This window comes from Trachymyrmex septentrionalis, unplaced genomic scaffold (genome assembly GCF_001594115.1).
Source record: "Trachymyrmex septentrionalis isolate Tsep2-gDNA-1 unplaced genomic scaffold, Tsep1.0 scaffold305, whole genome shotgun sequence".
Taxonomy (NCBI): Eukaryota; Metazoa; Arthropoda; class Insecta; order Hymenoptera; family Formicidae; genus Trachymyrmex; species Trachymyrmex septentrionalis.
In genome coordinates this window covers 231,818-241,556 of record NW_017305469.1, presented here as the reverse complement: position 1 = coordinate 241,556, position 9,739 = coordinate 231,818, and the positions used below count along the sequence as shown (strand labels likewise).

At 35.8% G+C, this 9,739-nt stretch overlaps 1 protein-coding gene across 1 annotated transcript in view; it reads left to right on the top strand.

Annotated features, from left to right (window-relative positions):
* Positions 1–9,739, top strand: part of LOC108749616 (ras-related and estrogen-regulated growth inhibitor-like) — a 56,129-nt gene that overhangs the window by 45,217 nt on the left and 1,173 nt on the right. The window lies entirely within an intron of this gene.

Here is a 9,739-nt window from a genome sequence, read left to right as displayed (position 1 = left end):
CACACACACACACACACACACACACACACACACACACACACACACACACACAAAACACACACACCGACACGACTGTCGGTTATCTGTCAATGTTAACGAAAAGTTTTAAAAAGAAAGTTTATTAATTAATTAAATTGACGAATCATAACTTGTACATCTTTTAAAAAAACCGACACATCGCTGTACTACGTCGAGTGGAATAGATTAAATAAATCAGGGATAATAAAAGAAGAGAGTAATAATGTAGTTATTCATACATCGTTGCATGTCGATTAAATTAAACGACAAGTTTTATTACTGTCTACACTAAATTTAACTCCTAAGCTAATCCTAAAATGAGCATTTTAGCGTTTTGTAATTCTTTGTTTGAAAATCTCTCCCGTTAGAAATTATTCAAAATGGCGAATTGAGTCACGTTCTGTCATTGGCCAGCAAAAATGCGCACGTGCACACCTTATTACTACCACCATGATTAATGGATTAAAAAAATATTAACGATCGTTTGTGAATGATTGCTGTGCTGCATTCGTCAGTAATGATAGATTGATTATCGTCTACTCTATCGTAAAAAAATGTTGATTGTTTGCCTTTTTTGCTAAGCTCCTCAATCACGTGCGATGTTTTGTAAATCATTTTTTTTTTTTTACGATAAGCATAGAGATTATGATCGACTTTTGAGGTTTGTAGTTCATAAACACTTCGAGAGTGCCTTCCGGACGATGTAAAGTCCATTATACTTTTTCGCCGACCGCTGACTTTTTGATGCGAGTGTTAATGAAGAAAAAAAAAAGCGACTCTATTTACATTACGTTTAAGAAAATGGAGTTAACGAGCGGTATATTGATCCCTTTTTAGCAGAAAAAAGACCGTAAAATACGGGCGTTTAAAGCTACAATATGCTTTTTGCTTCCTGTTTCTTGCTTTTTATCACTTTTAACTTCTTGTCTTTTTGTCTTTTATGCTATTTCTTCGTTTTCTGTCGACTAATATAAAAATTGGCGAACTTCGAAAGAAACGAGAAATACGATCAGTAAAGTTGCAAAGAGGGAAAAAGGCAAGAGGTGTAAAGCAAGAAACGAAAAGCAAAGAGCATATTATATTGTACCATTCGATGAAGTTAGGTCCCTTTTTTTAATGATACATTCCACTTAAAATTAGCGTCCCTCTGAAATGTACGTATGTGAATGTGTGTGAGTGAGAGAGTGCGTAATTCGATTCCAGGCAGATGTCGATCGCTGTATTCGAAGTGCTAGTCACTTGTTATCGAGAGAGGATAATAATAAAGAAGCGTCTTTTGTTAAATCTCGTCAAATTTAATTTCATCGCCCTATCGGCTGTTTCCCATCCACGCCGTGAATCATCGACGGTCATTCTGGGTAAGTTATTTTCGACCTCTATTAAGCTGGACCCCCCCCCCCCTTCAAAAATCAAATTCGCGATAGGTCAAAAATTTAGTGCTCTGTATTTGCTTAAAAAAATTTTTTTTACTCCGGCGGTTTAGCCGATATAAAAAAAATGGGGGTTAATATAATATAATCCAGGTTAATATAAAGCTGGACTCTCCCATTTTTTTTATAGCAGCTAAACCGCCGGAGCAAATTTTTTTTTTAACAAGTAATTAGCAAATAAAGAGCACTAAATTTTTGACCTATCGCGAATTTGATTTTTGATGATGGAAGATCCAGCTTAATAGGGGTTTATTTTCGAGGTTATATATTTACAAATTTTTATACTTTTACTCAGGCAATTATATGAGGAATATTGTTTTTTGTGTAAATAATATACTGAAATAGTTCTGATTTTTTTTTTCAAATGTCCCAGCGTTCTCATATATTTGAAATTGATGAATGCTAGCTAGAATTGAAATTAACTTCTTACTATATTATTATCTGTGAATCAATTACGAGGCTCGAGAAGCGTTACGAGTATAGATTTCACGAAAAGTCGGCCGAGCAATCCCACAAGTGAATTTAGCGAATTTCGTTAAGCAAATCCGCTGTCGGCTGAATAACTAGCGATTCGGGCCAAGGTTTTGGGTGCAGCACGTGTTTGCTCGTCTCTGTCAGGTCGCGATACAGAAATAAAATACGGCTCCCCCCAGGGCCCCCCGATGTATGCATTCCCTCGCAATGACGGCACGATCACTCGTGCGTCGACAGAAAAATGCAAAAAGAAAGGATAGTGATGCAGGAGCGGTGGAGAGGCTCAACGGAAATAAGGGATCGAATATCTCGTGAGAAATGAGTTTTAAATTTTTGTTGATGAGAATAATTTGTAGAGAGAGATTTTAATGATGGCAGTATATTACAAGCTAAATCATTAAATTGTAATATATAATTTTAATGGTAAAAGATAAAATATGTTTACTAATTTACTCGAAAATTTAATTCTCTGGGAATATTTTAAAAATTTCATAAAAAAAAGTATTTTTATTGTTACGACATTTTATGAATGTGTTCTGAAAGATGTAAAAAGGAGTAAAGTATATTTTAACAGCTTATACATTTTTGAAAATATAAAAACAGAAACAAATATAAAGACACAGATTTGACGTCAAGTGACTTCAAAATGACGTCTGATGTGACGTCAAAACTGACAAGTAGTCAGTTTGTTTGTTGGGGTTTGCTCAATTTTGTTTATTGTATCAAATCCAATGTTCGAATTAGAAATCTACACCGTTTATATATCGTAGATCAGAGGACCACGCTTTTTTCGCATACGTCGGTGAAGTGAAGTGACATTACGAGGTGATAAGCGGGTACAAGGGTTCAAAACCTGGTCGGGTTTAAGATTTCCGAGCCGAGTCATCTAAGTCTAAGCGTTAGAGAATTCCCCGTAGGCTGCGCACTTCTCATATTACCTTTACATCCGTTCCCTTCCTCGAAGACAAATGATCCGGCTGTACAGGTAAAACGATGCCCTGATGTTGTCGATTTATCGCCACGAATGTCGCGACGCGTGGGGACCATGTCGCTCGAGGATAACTGTTATATTGGTTCGCCCCGAGCCGAGATCATTTCAATTTGTGTATTTCACCCGGGAAATCGAAACCTCGGGCCGAAGTCTGGAAATTCTCTCCTGGTACATTACTAAACTGATCTTGCTACGCTTAAGCGAAGCTAAGTGAGACGTTGCAGTTTTCCTATTGCATTAACCCTAGAAGTGTCTTATTCACAAAAGAATGAAATAGATATAAAATAATATTAAAATAAAACCGGGCCAATAAGAGCTAATAACACAGTAATTGTTTGTGTATATTATTACTATATCGATTCTTATTTATTCTTAATATAGCATCGACGTTTCGGCAAAATAATGAAATAAATATTAAAAAATATATAAAAATTACAAATTGAGTTCTATTTTTTCAAATGTAGGCGCATTTCAATAAACCTTGAGTAATTCTCTATTACATTGTATGAGCCTCTTCTTAATCAGTTTTATGGCTGATAAGTTCTGAATGCAATTTATTTTCATAATAAATAGCTGTATTATGTTATCAGTTGAACTTGACAAACTTAGCGGTTTTATTAAGAAAACGCACCTCCATTCCATTACAAGCATCTTCAGCGAAAATTATATAATGCTAAAAATTGTCAATTGATATACACAAACAATAATCGCGTTATTAACTCTTTCATTTGCCCGGCTTTATTATTTTCTAATATTGATTGAATATGAGAGCTCTATAAAACAAATTTATTTTTGAAATAAATATATTACTCTGAAAATAAAGAAAGTGATTAAAAACCAAATATTTTATTAAAAATTATTAAAGAATATAAAAATTTTAGAATCTTATCTTTTACACACAAGAAATATACATATATTAATGTAAAAAATAGAAACGCTCCAATAATAACTGCTTAGTACTTTTAATATTACATTCTGATTGTTCTTTATATTTTAGAATAACAGTAATGATAAAAATTTATACAATATTATGTGAGACCTATTTTTCTCCAAAGTTTTATAAAGAAAAAAGGTTAATCCAGATATTTTATAATATAGGATAGGTAGTCCGACAATGAACCATTAGTACACTATGAACCATTGCGATATTTCGTAAATGCGACGTTATCAGATTGTGCTATTATTCAGCGACTCGCATTTGAACTCCTCCCCAGTCGACGGACAGATCGCGCCAAAGACGGCCATGTAATGCCACACTTAAAGAATTTTGGGTTGCAAAGTAAGTTTTCTTCATAAGTTTTACGCATTTTTTTATGTTTTTGTTGTTATACCTATCATTTTTTTCATTGTGCAATAATTTTGTGTGCACATTTGGCTTTATTATTCTATAAGCAACTTTTTCTACTACATTATTTTACCACATTATTCAGGAGATTATCAGGGAAAAGATTAGGTAGTCTACAACGAATCATGGTATATTGTAGACCACATAACCTTTTTTACGATAATCTTTTTTACGATAACCTTTAAAATAATAATTCATTGTAATAATTATTTAGAATACGGCTCCTCCTCCCATCTAAAATCTCAATAAAAATATACTCATTTGACGTGTTTTCATTCAAATGAAAGAAAAACGCGGTGGTCAGCCTTGTGAATTCTCACCACCTTATAATTATCTATTTTATATACATTTTAACATATAGCAAAACTAAAATAACCCCAACAATTCGCGGTATAAAATAGTTCATTGTGTACATAATGAACCATTTCCCGATTTTTTTTTAAATAATCGAAATTGTGGCTAAATTAAAAAAATAACTTAAAAGTTATGGTTTACAGTAGCCAACTAAATTCATAAACTGTATACCAAAACTCAGATCTTCAATAATTGAAAGAAATATAAGCCTCTGAAATTTACATGGTTCATTGTTGAACCACTTATCCTATACGTGGTAATTTTGTGGTTCGAAACTTTTTTGCAAGCTTCAATCTTGCGTTGATTACATATTTTCTTCGCGATCTTTGTGTCTTGAGGTGAATACCAAAGCCATTGAAATTTTTTATATTTAATGTTGCTTTTCCCCCTCTTCCAATAATTATTACGAATTAATTTTAATAAGTCTAATTAATCGAGACTTTCACCGATTGGCGATCTTGCATTAATCTCGTAGGTTATTTATAGAGTTCTTAATGTCACAGATAGAGTATCGAAATTCTCTCCGTGTTGAATGTGAATTTTTTAACAATTTTTGCTAAAAAGATACCGCTGACATTAATTAGCTCTAGATATAGGAGCGCGTTAAGAAAGTACCGAATTAATTCGATTAGAATTAATCCTCGCGTGTTAACCGAGTGGGTGGTGTTATTACCCGCTAACGAGCAATTTAATCCGGCGCGCGGCACGCGATATCACCGATAAACTATATCCCGGGCTTATCTCGAGCCGCACCAGGGAACTGCTTGCTGGTAGCGCGCGCGATTCGCGTTCGCATGAAAAATCGACGGGTCGTGCGCGAGTATTAATCAGCCTGCCTCGCTTTCGTCCCAGTTCGCCCGGTTTAATTAATAGCGCCATTGGCGACAATTAGAAATTCAGATTCATCCGAACGTACGCTCGCACGCGCCCGCGGGGGCCAGCAACGACCACTTGCCGACTGCAATCCCGGAGGGCCGACTTTCGACAGGGAGCCGATAACAGGGAGCTGGCTCTCAGATCGAGGGACAGCCAAAGGCGGAAGAGAGGGATCGATTGGAGGAAAAGAGAAACAGGAGAGAGAATCGCGATTCGCTGTCGGCAAAAGGCGAAAGCGACGGTTTTCCAGCGCCGGTGTCCGACTCGCGACGGTGAAAACGGATGCTTAGTCGTTACGCCGTACTCGAAGCCTCTCCTTTTTCTTTCCTGCTTGCTCGCGTGAGTCAGCCCACGTCGGCCGTGTCGTCAAGATTAAATCCGTTTTGTGGATGCTGATGTCCGGCTCTTGTTTCGCCGGTGCCGGTGACGGGTGAACGTCGACAGATAAAGCTGCTTTCGCCGAAAGATAATCGAGGTTAAAGTATGCGCGTTGATCTCAAGTATGTTTTGTATTCCCTGCGGAATCTGAGAGATAACGATTGTCAGATTATACGCGAATTACGTCTGTCCAATCCTAGATAATAAAAATACTAGCGGTAGTTGCCAGCAATTCGATCATTATTTCAGAGCAGATCGCTATCCACTGTGTCTTTAAACTTGGTTTCTGCCAAGTATCTTCTAGTGTCTAGAAAAGAACGAAAAGAACAATTTTCTTGAAGTATCAACAAATTTATATCATAGATATAGGTCTGAAAATAATTTTGTCGGATCATTAAAATAATTACATTGAAAACGTTTAAACTAGTTGCTGAAAATGTCAAAACTTTTTGAAACGCGTCATCATACTTGAACGTCCTACGCAATTATTTTAATGATTTAGCACAATTATTTTCAGATCTGTAACTAGCTAAATTTTCATATCTGACATTTATAGTCAAATACGTTCAAAACTCGTGCACTTTAAATGATTTAAAAAAATAATTAAAATTTATATTTTATTCAGTAATTTTATTTGATCGTTCTTTTTCATAACTGCATTCTTTTTTCCAATACTAATTTATTTTTTGTTGGCTTGAATTTTCAAAATTTTATTATGCTACTAGGCTTTATTTTTAATAATATAAGCCAGCTTTCTTATAATCCTCTATTGTAAATGTTAAATTTTTGTTACATATTTTGTAAAGTTAAAGTTTTTACACATTTTATATTGGTCATGGCAACTTCCCATTTTTATCTGAAAAATCTGGAAAAGTCAGGAAATTTTAAAATTCATTTTCTGGCAATCCTGATTATATGAATCCTGCTCGTTTTCTAATACATTTCTATCGATGTTAGAAAAAACACAGCAGACTGTTTAATCGCTGGAATTCTACTAAGAATGCTTTTTATTTAGTAACACAAGTTGACACAAACATCGTTAGTATCTTTCTTAACATTCGATAAATAACAAAGCTAGAACATTCATTTGTGTTGACTTATGTCACTAAATGGAAAGCACTGTAACGTAATACGCAACGCATAGTTTGCAAAACATGCTCTTGGCAAGTTTGACTATCTGGAATTATATCTGTCCCGGGTGATTGTGGAAATGTGTGTAACGCGAGAATTAGATGACCACCATTCAGCGGTAAATGTCGCTAGTCCCTTTTACGTAAGCCTTCGACTCCGCAATCCCTTACATAAGTCCATCTTTATAAAGAATACTTCCCTCACATTCACCAAAAGACACATTTTAGGGATAGGTATAATTTTCGGCAAAAAAATACAAAGTAGATTGTTTTCATCGCAAAAATCATCGAAATCATTTTTAGCTAAAGGGAAAAAGTTTGTAGAGACAAATTTTATTTATGTATATGCCGCGTAACAAAAGCAGAACGTATAAAAAATCGAAACACACGCATAAAATATGATATTATTATAAAATATATACATATATCGAAGTATATGTGTAGCATATAAAGTTATAGTGGCCAGAGAGTTCTACCTTAAATTTGAATTATAAATCGAATTATAGATCATCTAAACTGAGTTAAAAATTTTTATGAAAATAAAAATTTCTTTCAAAATTGTCCCACGTCACCGGAAAGAATCGCGTTTTCGCAAACCTCGAGATTCAAAGCGGCAGTTTTACGGAAGCTGCGCTCAAAGCTGTGGCGAATTTCGCGACTTTCGATCATCAAACGCCCCATATATCAGCGATTGCGGGAAAATGGTATCTATATGTAGCCCGACGCGTATATACGCTACGCGTCGGCGATGCTCGTGACTGCCAAGGTCGTAGGTCGTTTTGCGCTGCACCTTGCACCTCTGCCTTCGGAGGAAGGCAGGAAACCAGCCTGTCGCGGCAACGTGTCTGACCTCGGGCGAGAGTTTGAAATTTAATACGCGCGCACACCGGATTCTTCGCTGTAGCCTCGATCAGAGACCTACCTAGGCTAGCCCTTCGGTAGATTATCCCTCAAAAGGGATCCTAGAGATCACCGAGAGGTCACGAGGTTTGCACCTCTGCGGCCTCACAAAGAGTTAACTCGCGCGCGAGTTAAGATACGCTCGTTGGATGCATCGAGTTGCATCGAGTTGCATCGAGTTGCATCGAGTTGCATGGCGTGTGTCATAAAGTTACTTCGGAGTATTTTGTTTTATACATCGTAATAATAATATGCTGAAGGATGATTAATATTAAACGGCGGAAACTGACAGTAACACGACAATTATGCGATTCACTTATCTCCTTCATATCTTTATAAGCGACGAAATCTATGTCATTGATCTCTGTTTAAAATTGAAGATCTTAATTGCTGCAACATTGTAACCGAAAGTGAAAACATTTTTCTTTTTCTTGTACTTTAGAGGGGAAGCGTCGTGCTAGATTTGCGAAGTCAGCACGTCATATTTTCAGTTTTCATTTTTTAGTATTGAAAATTTGGACCTTTTTTTTCATTTTGATAAAGAACTGTAGAGTTATGAAGAATACTATTAAAACTGTCACTAGGTTTTTTTTTAACAGAATGTCGTGCTAACTTTACAGATCCCACTTTTGGATATATATTAATATGAAAGAAATAATTGTGGTTCCAGTGGCATTTTTCTCTCTTACAGTTCCTCACACTAGTTTCTTCTGTACTAAAAAATCAAAATTGAAAAAATTGCAGCCGAGACTCTGTTTAAAAATAATTGTAGAGTATAGAAGAAGTACTCGAGTAGTACTAACGGGAATGGACTGGCTAATTCATATTTTGTAAAAACGGAGTAAATGAACTATAAAGGTGTGATGTAAAAAATAGAGTAAACGAACTATAAAGTTAAAATGATGCGAAAAATATCACATGTTCGTCTACGTTGTGGAGTTTAATTTTAATTCATTTCCTCCGTTTTTACAAAAAAAAAAAAAACGATTTAACTTGTATTTTTACAAAATGTGACCAAGCCTTTCAATTCAGTATTACAGTTTGCAAAATGTTGTAGATTTTTTTCTGAAATAATCTGCATTACTATTATGATTCACAGTTTCATTATTCTGTCATGTTTTTCGACAAACAGCAATTATTAATATTTGCCATTGGGAGACATAATCTTCTCGATACATAGCTGGTGACTGTCTGCTATATAATATAAATAGATGTTTCGCGGCGAGTATCTTTTCGCCACGCAAGAGACGCGATAACGACCCCCGAGAAATCCGAGATAAAAAAAGGGCAAATGCGCAACACAAGCGAGTGGAGAACGCTAATAGAACGGCAGCGGTATGCTGAGAGTCGCTACGACGCGGGGGATAAATATTGCGCTAAATTAGCGGGTGGAAAAACGAGAGGGGGTACGAATATTTCTAATTAAGCGTTACCACGTCGCGTCGGAAAGGCTTATCGCGATAAATACGCGACAGGTATTCCTGGTCGTAATGTCGCAATGAATGCGCGTCGCTTGAAAGTTCTCGTAAGTGTAACGCGTCTCTTGGCCCTTTGCCTTTATCTCTGCTGCTCGAGACGAATTATTCCGACTGGATTGATGCAACGATCTTTCCTTCTCAAGAGATGTAAGATTGAGAGATACGGAGATTCATCGCAGTTTACGTTCGCGCGAAGCCTAATTGTCCAAGAATTTTCTGAATTTAAATTTCACCGGCCAAGTTGGACTATGCCAACTTTTAAAGGCACAGTCAATATTTTAATTGTGAGTCCTGAATAGAGAAATTTAAATTTGAAAAAAATAAATAAAATCCGATTTAAATGGTAGTAAAAACTCGTTATTAAA